This window comes from Mauremys mutica, chromosome 2, assembly GCF_020497125.1.
Source record: "Mauremys mutica isolate MM-2020 ecotype Southern chromosome 2, ASM2049712v1, whole genome shotgun sequence".
Lineage (NCBI taxonomy): Eukaryota > Metazoa > Chordata > Testudines > Geoemydidae > Mauremys > Mauremys mutica.
In genome coordinates this window covers 73,808,807-73,833,819 of record NC_059073.1, presented here as the reverse complement: position 1 = coordinate 73,833,819, position 25,013 = coordinate 73,808,807, and the positions used below count along the sequence as shown (strand labels likewise).

Genomic DNA, 25,013 nt, shown 5'->3' with positions numbered 1-25,013 from the left:
GATGGAGCTCAGCCCCCTGTTGCTATGATGAAGACAGTTAGCAGGCCGTCTACTTATGGGCTGATGATGAGGACGGGTACCAGTCTTATTGCACCATCAGCCACCCATGAGGCGGACGGGGGAAAGGATGCTACAGTACAGTGCTGCAGCATCGCGTCTACCAGCAGCATTCAGTACACATAGGGTGACATTTAAAAGAGTCAAGAGACGATTTTTTTTCCTTTTCCTTCTGGGGGTGTGGGAGGGGGGTACATTGACGAGCTATGCCCTGAACCGCCGCGGACAATGTGTTTGACCGTACAGGTATTGGGACATCAGCCAAGAATGCAAATGCTTTTCGGAGACTGCAGGAACTGTGGGATACCTTGCGTCCTCAGTCCCCCCTCCCTCCATGAGCGTCCATTTGATTCTTTGGCTTTCCGTTACGCTTGTCACGCAGCAGCGTGCTGAGTCTCTGCTACGCCGTCTGTCCGGAGATTTTTTAAAAATACTTTGGACCAGGCGTAACATTACAGTAATTCCCCTAATTAGATGCAGGAGTCGCCGAGCGAGATCGCCCTGAGGAGGGTCACTGAAGGAGATAGAGAGCGCATGCTGCATGAAAGCCATCACAAACCAGGGCCCTATGCAGCCGTGCTCGGGGAGGCAATGCTCCCTGAGTACCTCATGAAAGCCTGGCGCGGAAAAGTGTGCTGCCACGGAGCACCCAATAAGGCAGCTCTCCCCAGGAACCTCCTGTGGAGGCTTTTCGATTACCTCCAGGAGAGCTTCGTGGAGATCTCCCAGGAGGATTTCTATTCTATCCCCATATATGTAGAGACCTCCTTTTCACATACTTCAGCTTCCTGTTATATTAAGAATAAAAGTTTACATGTTTAAAGCACTTACCGACTGCTCCTTCCCCTGATTCAGGGTCTGGGTTAACGGCCGGGGAGGGTTGGTAGGGGATCTCCGTGAGGGTGATGAAGAGATCCTGGCTGTCGGGGAAACCAGCGTTGTAAGCGCTGTCGCCTGCCTCGTCCTCCACAAACCCTTCCTCATCTTCCCTGTCCGTGAACATCGCCGAGGAACTGTCTGTCGACACTGTCCCATCATCAGAGTCCATGGTCACTGGTGGGGCAGTGGTGGCAGGCTCCGTAGCGTCCGTTTGCCGCTTTGATTTTTTGGTAGTCTTGTCTGGGGTCCTTGATTTTCACGCGGCGCTGCATTGCATCCCGCCTGTATCCTCTGTCTCTCATGGCTTTGGAGACCTTCTCGTAGGTCTTTGCATTCCGTTTTTTGGAGCGCAGCTCCGAAAGCACAGACTCCTCGCCCCACACACCGATCAGATCCAAGACTTCCCGGTCAGTCTATGCTGGGTCCCTCTTTCTATTCAGAGATTACATGAACTCCTCTGCTGGAGAGCTCTGCATTGCTGCCGGTGCTGCTGAGCTCGCCCCGATGTCCAACCACGAAATGAGATTCAAACTGTCCAGACAGGAAAAGGAATTCAAATTTTCCCGGGGCTTTTCCTGTGTGGCTGGTCAGAACATCGAAGCTCGGACTGCTGTCCAGAGCGTCAACAGAGTGGTGCACTGTGGGATAGCTCCCGGAGCTACTAAGTTCGATTTGCATCCACACCTAGCCTAATTCGACATAGCCATGTCGAATTTAGCGCTACTCCCCTCGTCGGGGAGGAGTACCGAATTCGAACTAAAGAGCCCTCTATGTCGAATTAAATGGCTTCCTGGTGTGGACGGGTGAGCGGTTAATTCGATTTAACGCTGCTAAATTCGAATTAAAGTCCTAGTGTAGACCAGGCCCTAGTCTCCAAATGAGTGTGGCTTATACAGGAACTGTGCTCGTTTTGGCTCCTTGCACCCAGCCCCTAGTTGTGGAGGAGAGTTCAGAAAACAGTGTCAGTCAATTCTGAGTCACCATTAAGTAATGCACATGGACCCCCTCAGGGTTGTATAGGAGGAAATGATCCCCCAGACCTTGTCCCCTATACAGTTGCATGGCCATGAACTCACCAGTGAAAAGGCTTCTCTGGGTTTTGGGGAGAAGACTGTAGAGAAAGAGTTTCCTTTTCATAGATCCCCCCACCAGCCTCCATCTGTTGTATTTTACTCCCCTGTGCTTATAGATGGGGAGGGCAGCATTTTGTCCTTTACAGTTTAGCAGAGCTCCCAGCTTGGCTTTATATAGAAGTTAAATCAGACAAATCATTCTGGCACAAAGTCAAACTTGCAGATGTGCACCCTGTGTGCACCCTGTTGCAGACATCTTGGGAGCCAACACTGCATGCACAACACCACACAATTCATAAGAAAGGTTTAAAAGTAATTGTGAGGAGACTTTCTCTGCTGTAAGGAATAAACAGCTGCCTGCTGCAGAAAGAAATGTCAGCTCTGAATCTGACACTTTCTAATTAAGAGATGGCTTACGTAATTTGGGGATTTTACATAAAATCTGAGATGCTTTTATAAATAATGAATTTTTTGCTGAATTTTAAAGGACAGAGGGCAGTAAAATAAGCATCCCAAGGCAAGGTATGGCCTGAAGCCGCTACCAACCATTGGGGCTGGGAAACACAATAAAGAAACCATGCACACCGGTAGAAGCTCTCTCAGACATTTAGCTTGAAGCAGCTAAAATGCCTATAGGTGTACAGGTGGAGCTCCATGCTACTCTTGTACTATGTTCAAATTGTCCAACATCCCTGGAAGAGGGTGGGGCACTTAATCCCTTCTACTCCCCAGTTTGAGGTGTTCATATCACTGCAGGGGTCTCCTTCAGCATGAGCCAGTTCAGGAGGACTGGGATTTTGGCTGGCTCCTGTACAAGAATAGCACTTTGATGTATCCTGTCACTCACTTGAAGTACAAGAGCATGGAAGGAATAAAAACCTCTGCCCAGAGGTGGTCAGAAGTTGCCAAGCGTGTGGTGAGGCTGTGCCATCTGGATGCAAAGAAGGGGCTCTGGGTCAATGACCTATTACTATTTATTGAAAGGACAGGGAGTGGAAAGGATGTGAAACTTTTATGTCTGCTTTGGATTCTGTTGAGGAATTTCACACCTACACAAGAGCTAGACACAATCCAGCTTCTGAAATATATATATAAATCTCATGTGAATGAAACACCATTTGCTGTTGTTTTCAAGATCACACGCACAGGGCATTCACATGAACAGGAGGGAAATGGCACTATAGCTTGTCAGCAGTGACATCTGACATGAACATCTGCAAGTTGTAGCTGCCAGCACAATTCTAGAACTGCCAGCCCCAGCACACTGGCACCATCAGCTGGACATCTTGTCTGCTAGGACCACAGAAATAGCTCTTTTTCTCTGGACCTTGTGCCACAAAACAGCAGAAAACTAGTATCAGCAAGAGACCCACTGGTTCTGGACAAGAATCCCCACATCCTAAAGCCCGCTACCTTAGTGAATAAAGTGCAGGGCACTCTCCGTCTCCTCTCAGTACATCTGGGTAGTGGGCCAGACCTGCCGCCATTTCCCTATTATCTTACTGATGGCTGTTCTGAAACCTCTAATCACTCCAACAGTGTTCTTCCAATAGAGGAAGAGAGGTATAGTCTATCCAATGACTGTAACCACAAGGGATAATAGAACTGTGGTATCTGTGATATTTGTGGTCAGATGTTCGGCTGCATGCTACATTCTCTCTGCTTGTTGCCCTGGCTCTGGCCAGATCACCTGTACAGCAGGCTCTGATTGAGCTGCCCAATAACCACAGACCTGTTCAGTAGTGAAGGCACTTAGTCAGGTTTATTGCCAACAAAGCACGGTGCTAATGCCCCAGCTCAATGGTTACAGTTACACTAACACATGTATGCCTGTGACAATGGACCAGCTCAGTCAGTGGCAGGACTTTCCACCGGCTCCTAGGCCAGACGAAGGGTTAAAGCAATGTATTCCAACATTTAGACTGAGACAAACAATTTGGGATAAACTTACGTATCATCTTAGGCGTTTCATGACATGTTCCTTACCTCCCCTTGTACTTTCCTCCTGTTTCAGACAAAACATTCCTATTCACCACCTGTCTTGGCACTTTTACTCCTAATGTGTCAGACAAATATCACTATTCATTACTTTTGTCAAACCATTTTATCACATGCTAGGTTAGGGTGTTCTTGTGCTGGCCTGCTGGAATGTGTTTACATATTCAGTGTGTCTTAGAAATGCTAGCAATACCGGTGCCGAGTTCGTGTACTGGTCACTGACTTGCCGGCAAGTATCTGCTTTTGACAGAGCCTGACTGTTGCTCATAGCATAACTTTTACTGACTTTGGTTCAGGCTGCAGGTCTTACACCAGGCCCATGCTTCAGGCTCTCTCTTTCTACTACAGTATTCACACCCAAGGTGCTTGAAAGGTGCTTTATTCGGCAACTCAAGTTTCCATTGCCTTTGCATAATGTAACATGGGTTTCTGAAGAGCGACTTCCTGGGGAAGTTCCAGAAGACTGGATAACAGAGGTAATGGATGTAATGGACTTCTGTAAGGCTTTTAAATTAGTTCCATATGCCATTTTGATTTAAAAACTACAGCAATATAAAATTAACATGGCACACATTAAATGGATTAAAATCTGGCTAACAGAGTCTTCAACATTGTAAATGGAGAATCATGATAGAACAGATGTGTTTCTAGTGGGGTTTCACAGGAATTGGTTCTTCTTGGCCTTATACCATTTAACATATTTATCAATGACCTAGAAGAAAACAAAATCATCAGTTTGCAGATGACACAAAAACTAGAGAGCAGTAAACAATGAAGAGGAAAGGTCACGATACAGAGCACTTTGGATTGCTTGGTAAAATGGACACAAGCAAACAATATACATTTGAATATGGATATATATATGTCTAGGAACAAAGAATGTATGCCATACTTACAAGATGGGGGACTTTATTATGGGAAGCAGTGACTCTGAAAAAAAAGATTTGGGAGTAGGAATCGATAACCAGTTGAATATGAGCTCCAAGTGTGATGCTGTGGCTATAGGATTAATGAGATCCTGGAATGCATAAACAGGGGAATCTCAAGTAGAAGCAGAGAGGTTATTTTACTTCTATATTTGGCACTGGTGTGACCGTTGCTGGAATACTGTGTCCAGTTCTGGTGCCCACAATTCAAGAAGGATGTTGATAAATTGGAGAAAGTTCAGAGAAGAGCCATGAGAATGACTGAAGGATTAGAAAACATGTTTTATAGTTATAGGCTCAAGGTGCTCAATCTATTTAGCTTAACAAAGAGAAGGCTAAAGAGTGACTACATGGGGAACAAGTATTTAATAATGGACTCCAGCACAGCAGACAAAAGGTATAATATAATCCAATGTCAAGAAGTTACAGTTGACAAATTGAGACTGGAAAATAAGGAGTAATTTTTTTACAGTGAGGATAATTAACTGTTAGAACAATTTACCAAGGGTTGTGGTTTGATTCTCCATCACTGGCAATTTTAAAATCAAGATTGGATGTTTTGCTAAAAGATACGCTCTAGGAATTATTTCAGGGAAGTTCTCTGGCCTGTGTTATACAGAAGGTCAGACTAGATGATCACAAGGGTCCATTTTGACATTGGAATCTATGAACATGGGCTCTTCTGCTTGACTTGACCTGCATTTTTTGGGTATGATACAAACTGACAGCTTCCTCAATGTCATTGTTCATTTATACAGTCACAGAGTTCCCAGCTGCCTCTGCATACATTGCAGAGCATGGGCTTCTGCAATGCCCCTCTCCAAGACTTCCTATCTGGGAAGCTAAATTATTTAAAGGCACAGTTCTCAATACCACCTTCACACCAAAAATGCTCCTTTCAGCTATTGACCCCCTCACCAAAAATGTTCCTTTTAGGGGAAAAGAAGAACCCAAAACACTTCATCAGTTAACCTGGAGGGAGGCATGTCTCCATGGTGCTAAGACAGGAATACTCAGATAGAGGCTCACGAGCCACAAATGGCTCTTTAATGTGTCTCCTGCAGCTCTTTGCAGCACATGATATTAACATATAGTGTGATTTAATTATTAATCAATCTAAGTTATTAACCTATCAGGATGCTTTTACTGGGTTAAGCACCATTTGTAGTTGATAAAATAATAATGCTTAGTCAGATTGCTGAGAGAATTATATATATAATAAAATAAAACATAATAATAATATATATTAAAAATCTGAGTATCATTTGCTAGGATAATAAAACTAATAGTGATTGTACCAGGGAGCAGTAGATACATATTCACTGGGAACTTCTCTCAGCCTTTGCTTATAGCCAAGATACCAATATCTCAAGAAATACTTTATCCACTTGGGAAATATTTTACTGCTGTTGTCGCTAGATATATTGCTCTCAACACAACACACAAACACACTTCCAGGAGGTACAGTGCATTACAGGTATTTAAAAAAGGAAAAACTTAAAGATAATAATAATGTGAAACAGAAATCAGACTATAAAGCACACACATACCATTAGTCATTCAGCATACATAAGCCCTTAAGAAATATAGCAAGGCACATACAAAACTCAAATAAAACAAACACCACAGAGACAAGCATAGGTCAGTCAGTATTAAAAAGAAGGCCCAGCATAGCAGGTATGCTCTTGTATTATACACAAAATTGTGAATGCCAGAGGAGACTAGAATGATGATTTATCTTAAAATAAAAAGCTTGGTAGCACATTTAACCCATGATTTATTGAGTCAAACAGTGTGATTATGCACGAGAAGTATGTTACGCAGAATCAGAGAAATTGTAAGCATGTTTTTTGGGGGCGGAGCTAACCAGTGTGGAAAAAATAACTACCTGGATCCATGAATGACTTTATTCAAATTGTTCCTTAAGTCTCATTTTTCTCCCTATAAGAAGTAACTCAACAATAATATCTATACGACAGACACATTATACAGAATTTTAAAAAACAGCAGAAAACAAAACCGTAAAACCACCCCAAAATGAGTAAATGTGTCACCTTTCTGCTGTAACTCATGCTCTGCCTCATCCTATCTCCTTCCAAATTGTTTGTTCCCCTTTCATGTCTATAATTAAAATGTTAGCTCTTCACAGCAGATGCCACCTTTTTCTATCTATAAAGAACCCAGTGAACATTCAAGTGTTGTGAAAATACTAAAGAACCATCTTTGCTATACACCTCATTCCACCCCTAACCAATATTCTGGTTCTGATTAGTTCAGAAAAGGAGCCCTGTTCTTTTCACCTCTTTCTCTTAACAGACACATTTCCAGCCCGTCAGGTCTTTTTCCCTTCCCCAGGCCTGACAACATTAATAAAAGTATTGAACATGCTGCAAAGGTGTTGTGTGCATATGGAGGGGCTGAGCAGTAAATGGAGATCACTGGGGAGGAGAAGAGAAGGTTCTACTAGCTCTGAACAGGATTCTTCTAGGTTATCTAGGAAATGACTGTAAAGTGGAATCTGATTTTCACACTCACACTCATTCTATCTAAATGCTTGGCACATGGCTTGCTTTTATTTGTACTATGAAAGAAGACTGGACTACCTGTGATGGTATACTTTGCAAAGTTTTATAGGAAGTAAATTATGGATTATTAGGGTAACTTTGCTAAAGTGGCAAAAATCACTCCAGTTGATGCAAAGACAGATTTGCTAAGTGGCTCAGATAGAAGTTTGCACAGTGGTGAATATCACAGCATAAGAATATGACACTCAGTGGATAAAACTTCTGCCACATATCAAAGCAACAAAGTTTGTGTGTATTAAACTTGGGAAGAAAGTAACAAACTTCTTTTTAATGTTGCTACTATGTACTTCTATACAACATAACAGTAATTGATATGCATGTGCTCTGGTTACATATGTACAGTATTCAATTTCCATACAGACCACTCTCTCTCTCTTGGGTGCTTGACTGGCTCTTCCTTGCTCACATGCTCTGGACCTAACCAATTGCCATATGTGAAGTCAGGAAGGAATTTCCCCCCAGGTCAGATTGGCAGCATCTTTGGGGTTTTTTAACTTCTTCAGTGTGTGGGTGCAGGTCACTTGTCAGGATTATCTGGGTCTCTCTCTATGGTGCACCTCTGCCCTTCTTGTTCTTGGCCTGTGTCATAAACAGATAGTTAAGGGTTAAGGTCTCTTTTACCTGTAAAGGGTTAACATGCAGTACCTGATAACCACCTGACCAGAGGACCAATCAGAGACAAGATAATTTCAAATCTCTGTGGAGGGAAGCCTTTGTCTGTGTTCTTTGTGTAAGTGTTTGTTCTCTTTTTGGATCTAAGAGAGGCCAGACATGTCTCCGAGTTCTCCTGGAGTAGTTCCTACTATTTAATAGTGAGTATTAATTAGAAAGGCGGATTAGTCTTATAATTTGATTTCTACATTTGCAGTTGTGTGTTTGCTGAAGGAAAATTCTTTATTTCTGTTTGCTGTTACTTTGCTTTTACTGAGAAAGAAAAGGGGGAGAGGGGATTCTCTTCAGAGATTGATAAGTTTAGACTCTGTGTATTGTTCCATCTGGGTATTACAGAGACAGTTACTTTCTTTTTTATTTTTTAATAAATCTTTTCTGTTAAGAACTTGGTTGATCTTTCCTTGGGTGGATTCTCAGCGAAAGGGGAGGAGGGAAGCATCCCTCTGTAGTGGATCCCAGTATCTCTCCTAGGAAAAGGGAGGGGGGAGGAAGGAGGGGGGAATGGTTTATTTCTCCTGGGTGTAAGAACTCCATGGATTTGGGGCTCTTGGGATCCCCTAGGATTTTGGGGAAGGATTGTGTCCCAATCCATGTACCTGATTGGGTGGTGGCAGCTTTTACCAGATCTAAACTAGGATTTTTAGTTTAGAGGGAAACCAGTGCAGGTCCCCATATTGGAACCCAACAGCTCTAAGTGGGGGTGAGACCTATGACAGCCTGGTTCACATAATAGCCTGATCTCCTGTGGGCTGTAATATTTTGTTCTAATTTCAGTTGTTGGATTTAGTGTGCAGGTGCTGGATGTTGTTAGTGGCTGTGATGTACAGGAGGTCAGGCTAGATGGTCTCTTCCGGCGGTCTCTTTTGACTTTCAACCCTATATCAATGTATACATCATATTCTGTCTGTAAATTCAGATTTGTATAATAGTCCAGATGGTGTGGCTTTTGACAATTGATAGGGGTTTTGCTCCCTCTTGTTCTTTACAGTTCAGATAGTATATTAAAGGTGGAAGATTTCACTGATACTAGTACTGCTACAGAGCCACCATTGCCCCATGAGAATCTTAGAGAGGGATTTGCCTATTGTGATTATTTATATCACAGTGCAGCTGTAGGAATGGTAGAGGTCAAGGATAATTAAATCCATCCAACCTGGAGATGGGTGACAGATTGAATGACTCATGAGTCCCCTTTTGTAGAAAAATAATTCTAGGACTCTTATGTAGCACTTTTCTGTCACTACATTGTTGGGCTGAGATTGAAGGGAAATGGCTACCAGTATGCGTATTTTACTGTGTGAAAAGCTTCATAAATTCCCACTATTTTCTTGTGTGATCAGGTGCTATATCCTTTTAATGCACAATGAATCAGTAAATTCCAGTGAAAATGAGAAGCTAAACAAGCAAGCTGACAACATGACATTGTTTTGCATTGTAAATCAGCTCAGTAGAAATAAAAGTGGAAAGATCGCTAGACTGGAACCAGTGAGTGACAGTTAAGAGCTCAGTTCAGCTGCCTGAATAAGTCATTCGCAACCCCTTCTGGCCCTAAGTGGCAAGAGCCTGGAGTTAGCCCAGAGCCCTGTTTTCCCCATACACAGCAGAGCACTAATTACTGAACTATTAAGCCAGTTCTGTGCCATGTTGTTGCTTTATTTTCTTGGATTGTATTCTGCTTCCTTTAGCTATGCAAATCCCCCACTAAAATGAGTAGGGAGTTCAGGATACATGGCAGCACTGAGAGCCAGATGATTTGAAAAATAGCTGGAACACAGAGCTTTTTTATTTTAAAAATGACAAGGAAATAAGGAAAAACAAACCCAGAAAGCATGCCGAAGTTAATGGATAAAAACACAAATAAAAATAGTTTTGGAGTCTGGATGGAGAGACACAAAGGATGGTAGCAAAGAGCTGTGTGCGCCCCTTCCAGTTTGGAGGGCTTTGTGCAAGTCTTTCTTATGTTTCAGTTGATTTGAAATTAGACTCCTGACTTGCTCCTTGAAATGTCAGATTTAGTTGAACCTAAAAACCTCATTAAATTTTTTTACAACCATGTCCTATAGATTTGCCTGGTTTGGAGTGAACTAGCCAAAAAAAGCACTGAGTTTCTTCCAGTTTTCTTCCACATAAATCAGCACTTATTCACCAGACACTCAGCTAAGGTTCAAGAAAAGTTTTCCAAACTTTGCACAGGTGTAAGTGACTACACAAGGTGCATTATAGTTGTGAATCAGACCCAGTTGCCCCAGTAGAGGGGATGTTAGCAAAACAGGATAGGAAACTTACACCATCAATGTGCTGTATTTTATCTAGGAGAAACTGATAATATTATCAAGTTAGCACTTTCTATGATATCTGCATTCACTTTTTAAATGTCTTCAATAAAGTCTTTGATCCAATATTACCTTCTTTAGTCCATCCTTATTTCTTTCCTCCTTTGCTGTTTAGGAAAATAACTGAATAATCTGAATACACTTCCCAACTCATAACAAGAAAGGAACAGATCCCAGTGTTAAAATACTCAGTACTGTCAGAACAACCAAAGTTTTCATCTTGAAGCTTTGGGCTCCACAGGTATTGTGCCTTCTAGTATACATTGACTCATTCCTCTAAAAGAAATTAACTAAAAAGTAGATTCTCAGCTGTTAAATGAGCCAGAGAGGAAGCTAATAAGATCTCATGAAAGAAACAGAAAGTGTATTCAAGATAGAAAATATTGAACATATTGGGACAGCATAATTACATGGATGCCTATAGCAACTCGTGTTAAATTGGAGGTAAATTATATGAATTGTCTATTGTTCTCCCCTTCACCTGAGACTGTGAGCATCTCAGAGCACAAACTGTGCTTTTAAGTATTTGCAAAGTGCCTACCAGAGAGTGGGGCACTACTGCAAATAAAATAATAGTCAGTGAAGCTCCACCAATTTATATCGGCTGAGGAGCTGACCTTTTATGTGAAGTGAGTTGGAAGGAACTGTATTCTTCATTGGGTATTCTATCAGCCTCTAAGAAAAAAAATCCACAACCAGACTTATCTTATCCTCCTAAAGGCACACTGCTTCCATGAACTCCACAACAGTAACCCTTCTCGGGATTGTGAAATCACTCTTGTAGGTCAAAACCTCAGGATCGCCCAGTGCATCTTGGCTTATTTATGTCTGCCCTGTCCTTGGGCTAGGAACGGTTTGTGTGTGTGTGTCTTATATAGCACTGAACATGTTGCCAGTACTTTAATACTGATGATACTGTTTTGTTTCACAGTGAGAAGCCGTAAAGGAAGACTAACAAATGTCCCCTTGTTTTGGCTGATATAGTAATATAACTACAGTGGCAGATGAGGACTGGAACTAAAGTTTTACCTTTGTCGACAGAAAGAAAAGGTCAGATTTTGGAAGTGTTATGGAGAAGTAGCAACTGGATCAGGATGGCTGAAAGACAAGAAAAAGGGCAGACTCTATGGGCTTGAGCAACAGGGAGGATGGAGATATTGTGAACAGTGAAGGAGAAAGAGGGAGAATAAGGAATTCAGCTTCAAAAGTGGTGGTAAAATGGACTTCACTGTAATGTGTCCATTCTTTATTAGTAGGTTTGAGGAAAAAATTCTCTCTTCCTCTGCACTGCATCTTGCTCATCCCCTCCCCTTCACTCTCCATTATTAGGTATCGTTTTATTTGTGTTATACTCTCCATCAATAACATTCTCCTCTTGTCCTTCAAGATACTACACTAAATTCAGACTTAGTGTAAACAACTGCATCTCCCCTGGACTCATTTGCTTTCTAAAAGCACTCTTCTCCCTTGCTTCTGATTCATTCTTTTACTAAAATGTTTCTGATGTGCTTTATGAAATATGCTACTGAAAAGTTAATTGTAGTATACTAGTTGTAATCTTATTACAGTAGTGCCTAAGAGCCAATCAAGAATGAGGCCCCATTGTGCTAGATACTGTACGAACACAGAGCAGCAGACTGTCCCTCCCCTGAGTAGTTCACAATCTGCACAGACAAGACAAGGGTGAAGGGTGGGTAGAACATAGCAGCATATTCAACAATGGAATTGCAGTAAACATGTTAGTGCCATGATTTTTCACGGGTAGGTTTACTTAGGAGGGGATCAGCTAACTGGAAAGAAAAGTGAAGGAAAGAGGCAGAGAGAGGCAGGGCAGGGGAGCAGAGTAACCCACCAGGGAGGGTGGGAACAAGCAACCAATCAGCACAGGGCAGAGAAAGTCCAGTCAAAACTGTACAAAGATCTCTGAATGGCCAGAGGACCCTGCCCGGGCTACTTCTGCCCATACCAACTGGAGTCTCTGGCTAGCTCCTGTCTGCACTTCTCCCCAGGCCATAGGGTTGCCAACTTTCTAATCGCATAAAACCAAACACCCTAGCCCTGCTCCTTCCCTTAAGCCCTACCCCCCACCGCTCACTACATTCCCCTTCCCCTGGTGGCTCACTGTCCCCCACTCACTTTCACTGGGCTGAGGAAGGGGGTTGGGGTGCAGGCTCCAGGGTGGGGCTAGGGATGAGGAGTTTGGGGTGCAGGAGGGGGCTGCAGGCTGGGGCAGAAGGATTCAGAATGTGGGAGGGGGCTGCGGGTTGAAGTGCGGGAGGGCAGGAGGGTTCCAGTTGGGGGTACTGGCTCTGGCATGGGGCCAAGGATGAGGGGTTTGGGGTCCTGGAGGGGGCTCTAGGCTGGGGCCGAAGGTCTTGGAGTGTGGGTTGAGGCAGGGGGTTGGGGTGCAGGAGGGGGTATGGGCTCTGGGATGAGGATGTGGGCTCTCGGTGGTCCCGGGTATGGGAGGGGGCTCTGGGGCAGAGGGTTGGTGCAGAGGGGGGCAAGGCCTCCATCTGGGGGTGCAGGTTTTGGTGTGTAGTAGGGGGTTCCAAGTTTGGGGGGGGGCTCAGGGCTGGGGTTGGGACACAGGCTTACCTTGGGCAGCTCCCAGTCAGCAGCACAGCAGGGTGAAGGCAGGCTCCCTGCCTCTCCTGGCTCTGCACTGCGCCCTGTAAGCGGCCAGCAGGTACAGCTCCTAGGTGGCAGGGGCAGGCAGCTCTCGCCGGCTTCCCCCCGGCTCTGGTTCACAGCCAATGGGAGTATGAAGCCAGTGCTCAGGGCAGAAGCAGCCCGTGGAGTCCCATGCCCCCCACCCCCACCCGGCTGCTTCCGGGGTGCAGCACAGTGCCAGGACAGGTAAGGACTAGCCTGCCTTAGACCTGCAGCACCACAGACCGGACTTTTAATGGCCAGTCGGCAGTGTGGACTGGAGCCACCAGGGTCCCTTTTCAACCAGGCATTCTGTTCCAAAACCAGACACCTGGCAACCCTACATGGCAAAGAGAGGGGCAGCACTCCCCGGGTCCTAGTATCCCCATAGAGTATATGTGTGGAGGGTCTTCCTGCACAGTTTTGAGTTCAGGGAGACTGGGGGAAGGAAGGCCCTGGCTGGGCCCCATTTCACAACCTCCCTCAATACACCAATCCCTGCTTTGACTGCTTCTGCTCCTACTGGCTTGAGTCTCTGGCTGTCACCTCTCTGCACGCCGACTGAAAGAAAACTGCATGCAGTTTCCAGACTGGACATTTATTTTTGTATGATTATATATTTATTCAGCTCATTTGTTGTACTCTGTCTGAACACCACAAGATAAATAATAATTGAAGAGGTCAGACTAATACCACTTCATGGTGTATGCTTCAGGTTCATGTTGTGGAACTGGTTGTGACACCACATTGTTACTGGTGTAGCAAAGACTGGGAGGAACGCTGTCCTCAAATTCATTTCTTGCATCTCAGCCATGCCGAAGATTTCCCTTGAGCTCACTTCAACTGCTGCCCAGTAGCCAACTGGGACACTTGCTAGTGTGATAGCCTTGCTGCTTGAAAGAAAAGGGAAGTATTTAAGATGAAATTCCTAGAAAATGATGCCTTCCTAAGTGACAGGAGTATTTGAACTGAAACCTTCCTCAAATCCTCTGGGAGGTTAGGCATTCCAGTAGCTTAAGAGGTAAGCTAGGTGAGTTTCTCCTTTCTTAGTTCACTCAACTTCTGAGTTGCTCCTTCAGACACTCAGAAATTATATTCACAGCACTTTGTATTCTGTGACTCAGCAGGCTTGAATTTTGCCACAGACTCCACCCTTGCCACATCATGGAACTCCAGAATCTACATTGCCATAAAAAAATGGCTTTAGCCTTGTTTAGATGAAGGGGACAGTTCACACTTATCAGAGCTATTCTCTCAGGCTGTCAGCAGACTCAGGAACAGAACACAAAATTGTTAATGTTGCCAAGGTTTTCTTTGTAACCATAGAGCTAAAACTATTTGCCCCTGGCAACTTATGCAATTGATTCAAGATTTTTGTACTGACAAATCTTAATGTACTGAAATCATGAGAGAGTAAAATAAATTGAATTTCATATAAAAGTGAACAGAACATTGCCAAATTTAGGATTGGCCATGCAGCCTTAATTCAGACTCTATTGTGTCCATTCTGTGCACTAAAATGAGACTGGAGTCTTTGCAGAACTAGTATGTGGTCATGTAATTAAAGACAGTATCATAATGTGTACATGCCAGGGGTTGAACTAATGCTGCACCTGCAAACATAAAATTGGCATTTTCTAACTTTTGCATGCTTGGGTTGGCAACCTACATAAGGTTCTTTAAACAGTTTTTGTAGGTTGGTTCCTAGGTTTTATTTTTTAAAGGAAAAATGTAAAGACAAAATTATGTGCAGCTGTAACAAACCCCAGCATGCATCATCAACAGGATTTGAACCTGGAGCACTGCTGTAAAGACTGCTGCAATCTGAGCTACAATATATTATCTGAGAGAAGGCTGTTATCCCAGACAGGGATGGACAGCTGGGACCAGGTGCTGGAACTGTGGAGGTTGGCAGTGGGTGATCCAGCCCCTCGCACACACACTCTCCCTTTCTTCACCTTGCCACACTTGAAGTTCTGCCCCATGTAATCTCCCAGAGGTGGGGATGGGGTCCTAAGCCCACTTGCTAAGTCCAGGGATAGTTGAGAGTGACCCTGATGCAGACCTCTCTCTCCCCTGCTGACCCCAAGAGGTGAGGCATTCCTGGTCCATTTAGTGCTCCCAGAGCGGAGCATGGGCTACTGGAGGCAAGTGCCAGGTCTAGGGAGAGCCCATCCTGTCTCTCTTCCCCTGTATCTATTACCACCCCTACTCCTGGTGCTACAACTGCTCTGGCACCTCCCAGGTGCCCCCAGTGAAGCATGTGCTGCTGCTTTGGTGGTGGCATGAATCTTACCTTAAAATGTGCACACTCAGTTATTCTAAGAAACAGTCAACATTTTCCTGAGGACCACAAGCTGGAAAAAAGAAACGGCAATTTTTTAACAGTCTTATGTCTTGTCAAATTTGGTTAGAACCTCAAAGGACTTCTCTAACCAGAGTGCCTTCCTCTGCCAAATATCAAAAGCCTGCTGCAAAAAATGGGGTTCAGAGAGCTTCTAAAAGGTAGCAAGATTTTTTATAATGGAAAGTATTAGGCAACAGAATTAGAAGGTGTTGCCACCAGCTCCCCCCCTGGAATATATAGGTCCCCATTCAAGAAAGCATACCTGTTCAGCAAGCACTTGAGCATGTGTTTAACTTCAAGTATATGCTTAAAATGCCTTCCTGCTTTGGGGGCATAGAGAGTGATATAGAGGGTAGGAGTCTTAGTACAGTGCATGACCAAAACCCTCAAGATTTATTTTAGGCACTTTAAACCTACAGTACATAGAAAAAAGTTCATTACTGGAGCTAGAAGTATATCTGTAGCACACTAGCTGGCCAAACATATCAGCTACATCAAGAGTCAATTAGAGATAAATTGCATTAGAGTCAGCCTAAAGCTTGTGGTTTAGGACAGTTAGTCAATTCACTCCTGAACAGAAGGTAACTAATCTATACACCATGTGGAGTTTACAGAATTTTAGGTAACCTGTTTATAAAAGTATGTTCCCACCATGTAAGCCTTTGGAATGTTTGTTAAACACAATTAAAGTGAAAAAATATATATACTGCCAACAACTGGCAGCAATGAAAAACAATGCCCAAATAATGTGAGGCTTCCTTAATGCCATAGGGATCTTCAACTAACTACCCAAATTAATCCATTTGGTCAGAGTAACTCCTTCACACTTGCACTAATTTAGGAAAATGCTCAAGTCAACAAGTGGTCCAGGAGACTTGTCCTGAAAGCTAACAGTGACCAGACAATGAAAAGGTGTTCCAGAGCCATGACCTAGCTATGATAGAGACCCTATCTACAGTCTTCCTAACATCCAAAAATAGTAACTATTAACACAAGAGTTTTAAAGATTAACAATACCTTGATATTCACTCAGAAGCAAACTGGAATCCAGTGTCATAAATAGAACACAGGTATAACATGATCAACATGGCTCATTTCATATTTTGCACTAGCTGAAGCTTCCAAGTGACCTACAAGGGTAGCCTTAAGTAGAGCGCATTTAGTATAACCTAGATATGACAAAGTCATGGACAAGTGTGGGGAGGGTTATGTTTGAAAGAAAGGCACACATTCTAGATGTGAATGGTGGACTCCCCACTAGAGTATCTCCCCATCTGGCACCCCCCTACTTATTGTTGTTCTGATCCTGTGGTATTCCGCCTCTTCCCATGACTAAGTCCCCCCCCCCATTCTGGGGTAACAAATGGTCAAATAAATTTCCAGATGTCCTCAAAAAAAGGCTTCAAACCCAACTCCGGGTCCCATGGGCTTCACACCCTTTTATCAGGGTCTTCCACTGACCTTTTCCCCTTATATCAGGAAGGCTGTGTGTCACATTCCTTGGCAGCTGGTAGGAAAACCCAGGCCCCATCACTCCTCTGGGCTTCAGCCCAGGGCCCCTGTGCTGTTTCAGAGTATTGGGATAGAGGGAGTGAGGCCCACACAAAGCTAAAGACCGGCCTCCTCAATTGAGCCCCCAAGCAAAAACCGGGGAAAACACATGAAAAGAAAAGAAAAAAAAACACAGATGGGAGTGAAGGTTAAAACTCAGGGATCCTGAGGGGACCACTGAGCAGAGACTCCCCAACAGCACCCACACTGCTCCTCAAACATCTCTAAAGTGTCAGTGAGCATTGCCCAGAGGAACTCTGCCTGGAGGAGTCATCAGATGAGGGACCAGAAATAGGACCCACAGTCACAGAGCACCTCCCTTCTGGCTTCCTCCTTGTGGTATGATAGATGACTATCTTGTCCAGTTCCAGGAGAAGGCTAACAAGGAGATGTGAGACCATGGATAGGGTGTGTATGAATTAGGAGGTATGGGTAAAGGTGCATCCAGAAGCTCTTGCTGAGGTTCTGGAGGACCCAGAAGAGGAGCTTCAGCCTGACACACTCTACCCAGGGACCCTGTTGTGAGCAGGTATGGTCTGTCTATATTCATACCCACCCTCTGGTACCTACCTGGGCTTCTTCCTTTCTGAGACTGTCAGCAGGCCTCTCCAAGCTCACCCTTCTTGCAGGACTAAGGATCACAGATCTCTCCTGATATCTCCCCCAAAAAATCCCAAACTAAGAATACCATCTTAACCCAACTTCTGCCCTCCTCAGGCTTGACCTTTCATTCCTTTCTGCTGCTCTGTTACTTAACTGAACACCTCCCAGGATTCTCTTCTTTGAGATCTACATCCTGCCCCTTTTTCAGGACTAACCACAGGAGCATGTTCCACTCCCAGTGGCTGCTTTGACTCTATTGGCCTCCTGCAAGACTGCCCTACTCCAGAGAAGATCTCAGGGACAACTCTCCCTCTGGTGTCTCCACTCTCTCATCCCAGAGAGAGACTACAGAGTTTCTCCCTACAGCCCTTTCCTGCTCCAGACTTCCTGCCTTTAAACTGACCACCCAGCTCCTTTCCCAGCTGGGCTTCATTCTCAGTTAAGGCTGCCTCTTTCTTCAGGTGCAGCCTGACATGCTAACTAGCCTCTCAGGACCACATTAACCTTTTCAGAGCCTATGTGGGCTACACACCCCTTCACAAATGTAAAAAAGCAATCTTTGCCATGCTGCCACTTGTGGCTCCAAAACAACCCATAAATTATAAAACTTTGAGGAAAAAGATTGCTTCATAGACATTCCCATCCTCACCCTCATCATCTCTGCTTTGTCAGGACTGGTCTTCAGCCAGCTTTCCCTCATCTGATCCCCAATTTCATGCAAGTAGTGTGAAAGAGCAATTGCACCACCTGGATCTGATGACAAACACAGAGAGTTAAGTTTCAGAGGGGTAGCCGTGTTAGTCTGTATCAGCAAAAATAATGAGGAGTCCTTGTGGCACCTTAGAGACTAACAAATGTATTTGGGCATAAGCTTTCATGGGCTATAACACACTTGTTTTTACAGAGAGCTAAGTTGCCAGCCTACTGATGGCACTGCAGCCCAAAATGTCTCAAGTCTCCTCCAGAGAATTTACAAACAGGATTGGTGACAAAATAGAACCCTGCTTATCCTTACATGAGAGATCCCTCAGAAAGGATGAGCAATTTCCCCATGCCCAATATCTGGGACCTTTTAGAGGGAAAGGAATGGAGCCAAACAACAGCCTTCCTCAATCTTGCCAGTATCAGTCATGTCAATAACACCCTATGATTAATAGTGTCAGACCACGCTGGTAGATCTAACAAAATCAGAATGGACAGATGACTTTCATCTATTAAGAAGAAATAATCAAGAACAGTATGGTTGGGGGCTAGGAAACTCAAATTTACCAATGGTGCCAGAACTCACCACAGCCTTCCCAAATACCTTACTCATACAAGAAAAGATTTGAAACCTGTAGGATTATCCATGTAAAGTAATGATTTCTCAGTTAGGGTTGTGGGGGTTTTGGTGTTGTCATTATTTCCTCACAGCTGATGCTCCCTCCACCACAGTTCTCATGGAGGTGTCTAATGTGTAAATTACATTAACCTAATGGTCACCTGAAGCATAGAGAGGATAACATGTACACATGCACTAGTGTAACTTGGCAGAATAACACCATTGGAATCCTTATGTCTAACATCAGCCATCTTCACCTTGAGGAGCACATTATGGGACACACTAGGTTACATATGAAATAGATATGCTGAAGGAAATCACTGTGCACGAAAGTAAAAAGACAAGTTTATGTGCCTCTGAAATTCTCTGATTAACCTCATTATTAAAATCAGCAACCCTTGAATAAAACCCATGGCTTTGATTCGGTGATGTGCAATTAATGTATTACTCCACTAGCAAATTTTCTAGTGGAATAAAGAAATGTTGATCTGACTGAAGTCATAAAAGATGAAGAAGCATCTTCTGAACAGCCATAAGCCACCATGAATGTTTGAGCAGCATTAGAGGCTAACTGCTGGATAATAATCCAATCAAATCTCATACACTGAACTCTAGTGACTGTCTTTTTATGATTTCTAATCTTCCTCCGGCACACACCTTAATACATTTTACATATAAAAGGAAACAAATGCATTGAAAAGTCTGCACAGAAAATTAAGAAATGAGTTTGTACTGATGGAATGATTTCAGCTTGAAGAGATATTGTCAATTTATCTAAAGTTCTTGAATTGCGGCTACTACTTCCAACTTGAATGGAATAATTACAATAGGAGGACTGCACTATGTAATAAATAAACAACGTGTAATTTTCCTATGGTAAATTTACCATCAAACTGATAAATTCTTGCTAAACTGAGACTTAATAGTGAGGTTTGTAGCTAATAACTTTCAGGTATACTGAATATGTCTGCATAGTATAGATATCTTACTTAGCACTAAATGCCCCAAACTCTCTCAGCACAGAGAGGGCTCAGTGCAAAACCTAAGATGGATTCTTTGGATTTCTGACCTGAAGAAGTGCTCCGTGAAGCATGAAAGATTGCCTCTTCCACCAGCAGAACTTGGTCCAGTACAAGATATTGCCTCATCCACCTTATCGCTTTGAAAATAGTCATTTCTTTAGCAATTCCAAACCCCTGGTCAGGAATTAGAAATGGTTCTTCCCATGATATTACACAGAACTCAGAAGAGAGAAGATATTGGATATGTTAGTGAGATCAAGGAAAGCACATAAAGATGAAAAAGCACAGGAACTTGGGTTCAAGAAAATTCCAGCCAAAGTTTCTAAATATACCATCACTCAACATTGACACTCCCTTCTACCAAAAAACACCTCAACTAACTACCCTCCTAAAATGGAAATAAATCAAATCTTAAGAAAAATATGTAAAAACCTACCTCAGAGTTTTTACCCTGAAAATGGAGAAGTGCCAGAGATTCATAAAGTCTGCTAGGCACTTCACTGTTGCTACTGATTGTGCGTGGAAGGCACTCAGCTAATATGGTGATGGGAGACAATATAAAACCCTAAGCCAGATACATAATATCAACCATACATAGGACTTGTGCCATTATACTTTGTATTGTCAAAAGATGCTTTCTTAGTCTCACAGTTACAAGTTGTGCTCAAGCAGCCATATGGCCAAACATCACCCTGGCATCACTATGCTCTTGTGTATGTTTCCATCATGCTAGATTATAAATACACACAGTAGAAGTACAGAAGAAATATGCACTTGAGTAAAATATTGATGAGGGACCATAATGTGTAAAACTCTGTTTTTAGTAGTTGTCATTTTCTTCTCTTCAACAGATATTGTACTAGATTCCCCTTTAAAACATTTCACAAATAATGATTTGGGGAAGCAAGGACATTTTATTTTAACTGCATCCCAAATGGGAACCCTTAGCCACTGAACGGCGACTAACAGTGGGTTCAATACTTGTGAACATAACAATTATTATTAGCCATGTGAATGAGCAGAAGTTATTTTCCTTCCTTTCACTGGGTAGCAAATTACTCTGGTAATGGAGGTTCAAGAAAAATGCATAACAGATGCTCAAGGTAAAATATGTTATAAGTCTCAGAAGGCTTGTCGTGTGTGATCCGGAGCCTGTGGTGATAAGGTACTTGGCCACCTGCGTTAATAACAAATGAAACGTGGAAGCAAAGGCTGTGCTTTAAATAGTACAATAGAAAGTGCAACCCCCGCTTCTCCCTTACAAAGTAGCTTGGCATTCACCTTACATTACAGCTAATCTCCTAGTGCCTTGCAATAGAAAAAAGAAAGCGAGAGATTGATGGCAACTCACTCTGTGTACCGCAGTCTCCAATTAATGTTAACAGAGAAAATGTGAGATTTCGCATACTCATTTTAAGTAATGCAGTACTTAGAGTGCTATGTGCATATTGCTGGGCTCTATTCAAATTCATTTCCTAGTTGTCAGCCTTAGATTCATTTACTTCAAATTTATTTACTTCCCACCTTGTGCGGTTCATACACCACTCATATTCAGAATAATGTGTCCATATCAGGAGCCCCATGAACCCTTAAGGAAACATGAAATATACATTTTCAGTGGTGTTTTTGGATTAAATTATATTTTCAATGCAACATGTGTTCCTAGACAGGGGGAAAATGACCACACAATCGTTATTTTACAACAGCAGCCTTAAAGCCTATCCTGTAAACTATGTCCAGGTTTTTACATTTCAAATGCAAAAAGTTAAATGAAATACAAGCCAAGCCAAATCCCCTTTACAGCATTTGGGAAGAGGGGAGAGAGATATGTCATGCTGGCTGGAGTGGTTCATGACTGTGAATGCCAAACTCAGGGCAGACTGTCAAAAAGCAGGCAAGACACCCCAAACTAGTAGTATGTTCTATAATTAGACTTCACCAGCCCGGTAACATATGTGAACTCCTGCAGCACTATAGCAGTCTTAGCTTGGAGTCACAGAAAGTCTCCTCAGACATTTCAGTCTATCTTGCCACCCAGGCAAGCTGGACTTAGTGATAAATGGTCATTTACACCAAAGATAACAAAATATTCAGGTTGATCCCAGTCCCAAGAGACCAGTCACTTACCCCAGGTCAAACGTATCTTTGATCTTGCACTAAAGACAACCCTATAGTAAACTCACTAAGGATTTATTGACTAGGAAAAAGAAATGAGACTTATTTACAGGTTAAAGTAGGCAAGATATATACACAAATAAGTTACAGTCTATGGTTCCAAAAGGTGACAGAGATGTAGTAAACTGTTAGCACTGAATGTCTTTTAGTGCTAATCCAGGTTGACCCTGGCTATCTCTGCTTTTGTTTCCTAGCTACAGCCCAGTGAGAGTCCAAACAGCAAAGAGATGGAAATGATAATTGACAAGAACATTATTCTTCCAGCATTCAAGCTCGTGGGATGAGCTTTTTCACATGTAGCATCTTTATGAGTATAAGACGACCATCAACCCAGTCTTTGTATTGTGGTGTTTCACAATGGGCCACTTATTTTTTATCGTCTTTCTTGATGGGTGGGGGAACCACTCCTCCTGTCTGGGTTCACAGGTTCAGATCAGGAATTTTTACAGTTATAAAGCAAAACTTAATACTACCTTATAGCATCGGATACAGACTTTACAAATAAGATTAATGTACACAGCAACTTACAAGAATTTTATACGGTCTAAACACTAAATGCACGCTTACAAGTCTAACACCTATCTTGAATAATACTAACATACAGGTTAGTTGGTCAGGTTTCCAACTATGAATTTTTCAGTACTCAGCTTTACAGCCTTGGTAAGACCTGGCACCCGGTCTACCAGCATCACAGGTTGACTTGATTACATGGTGATTTAGAGATTGCAAAACATTCTCTATATAAGAAGAATTTCCCTCATTGCCAGTGGTCCATCTAGTGCAGTATCCCATCTCCAACAGTTGACTGTACCAGTTGCTTCTGAGGTATAAGATAAGCTACCCACCCACATTATAACTTATGTCCAAACCATCCCCAACACTTCCAGAGGTCAAATTCAACTGAGATTTAAGCAGGTGCAAATTCCAATTATCGTTAACAGCCTGAATAGATCTATACATTCTCAGTGCCAGGTTTGCAATGGCTCCATGGAGCTGGGCCCATGCCCAGAAGAGGCCGAGGCCTGCTCTGCTTGCACTGCACCCCGAGATCCCTCTGACTCCCCCCACCCACAACTTGCTCATCTTGGCCTGCCTGCCTGCCAGCTGGCCAAGGGCTCCTCTCTGCCCCCTGGTCCCACCCCCCTGCTCCTCTCAGAGCCCAGTGCACCTCTGGCTCTGGACAATCTCTGCTTCCCACCACCTGTGGAGCCTTACCTGTCTCCCTGGTGCTGAGCTGCCTGGGACTGGTGCAAAAGCCTGGCCAGTCTCAGTCAGGTGTGTGTGAGGGGAACAGTGTGGAGGGCTTGGTTGGGCCCCTCCAGGCAAGTGTGTCTTGAGGGGTGGTGTTGTGCAGGGCACTGTGCATTTGTGGGTGAGTCTGGGGGGGTGCTGGCCATAGGGAGTCGTGGTGTAGGCATATTAAAGAAGGTTTATGTTAGAAATGAAAGTGATTCCCCATAATTGCTCCCCCATAATTTATATCTCATAGCATTACCAAGTAAAAGATCTCTTGGATTTATTTTTAATTTACCAGCCACTGTCTGGGTAAAACTTGTAAGCAATTGATTGCATCTGTTCTCAGAAAGATACTTTATTGCTATGTAAAACTTGCAAACAGTCAATTGACACTGTTCTCTGAGCAGTAATCTCAGTGTAATTGATACTGTGTGAACAGACGCCGTAAGCCATTAATTAACTCTCCACTCAAAACGATACATTGTAATGGCAACTGCTCTTAGAGACAGCACAGAAAAAAACCCTCCCTCTGTAATCAAAGGATAGGGAGTATCAAATAAATTAGTAACACCCCAAAAGTGGTGGAGACAGTAAAATAAATGTGACTAAAAGAAGGAATGTAAGTGAATGACTGCTTTGTTTACATGAATGATCAAGGAGGTGCCAGCCTAGGAATGCAGTATCCATCTGCTGAAGAAGGCGTCAAGTGGGAACAACCAGATGACCCCCGGAGGGCAAACTGGAATCCACCCCACCATCTCAAAGGATGAGAAAAATCAACATCTGACAGCATGGAGCCATCAGGAATGTGCCACTTGCTGATTGATTCAGTAACAGCAGGTTGAAGCAATTCCCATAGACTGACACAGGAATCAATTCTTATAAAAATGGATTCTAAAGACTAAGGGTACGTCTACACTACAAGACTATTTCGAATCAACTTAAGTCGAATTTGTGGAATCGACCTTACGAAGTCGAATTTGTGTATCCACACTAAAAACACTAATTCGACTGCGTGAGTCCACAGTAACGGGGCCAGCGTCGAATTTGGAAGCGGTGCACTGTGGGAAGCTATCCCACAGTTCCCGCACTCCCCGCTGCCCATTGGAATTCTGGAATTTCCCCCCAATGCCTGCTGGGGGAAAAAATGCGTCGAGGGTGCTTTTGGGTAACTGTCATCATTGAACCGTCAATCACGCCCTCCCTCCCTGAAAGCGCCAGCGGGAAATCTGTTAGCGCACTTTTCTGGTCAGTGACAGCGCAGATGCCACAGCACTGCGAGCATGGAACCCGCTGCGATCATCGCTGCACTTATGGCCGTTGTCAACTCCTCGCACCTTATCGTCCACCTCTTCCACAGTCAGCTGCTGAGAAATCGGGCTACTTTTCAATGGTACTGCGAGCACTGGTGGACCATGGGGGACGTTTTACCAACATCAACGTCGGGTGGCCAGGCAAAGTTCATGGCGCGCGTTTTTTCAGGAACTCTGCTCTGTTTAGACGCCTGCAAGAAGGTAGTTTCTTCCCGGACCACAAAATAACTCTTGGGGATGTGCAGATGCCTATAGTGATCCTCGGGGACC

The 25,013-nt window shown here is 43.5% G+C and overlaps 2 long non-coding RNA genes across 2 annotated transcripts in view; both read right to left on the bottom strand.

Moving 5' to 3' along the window:
• Positions 1–25,013, bottom strand: part of LOC123364841 — a 169,658-nt gene that overhangs the window by 47,602 nt on the left and 97,043 nt on the right. The gene's annotated exons all lie outside the window — the stretch shown is intronic.
• LOC123364840 lies at positions 7,904–18,409 on the bottom strand. The gene is made up of 3 exons (XR_006577297.1): positions 18,326–18,409; positions 15,472–15,532; positions 7,904–8,097 (listed from the first exon to the last, which is right to left on the bottom strand). It is a non-coding gene; the product is annotated as an uncharacterized LOC123364840 (long non-coding RNA).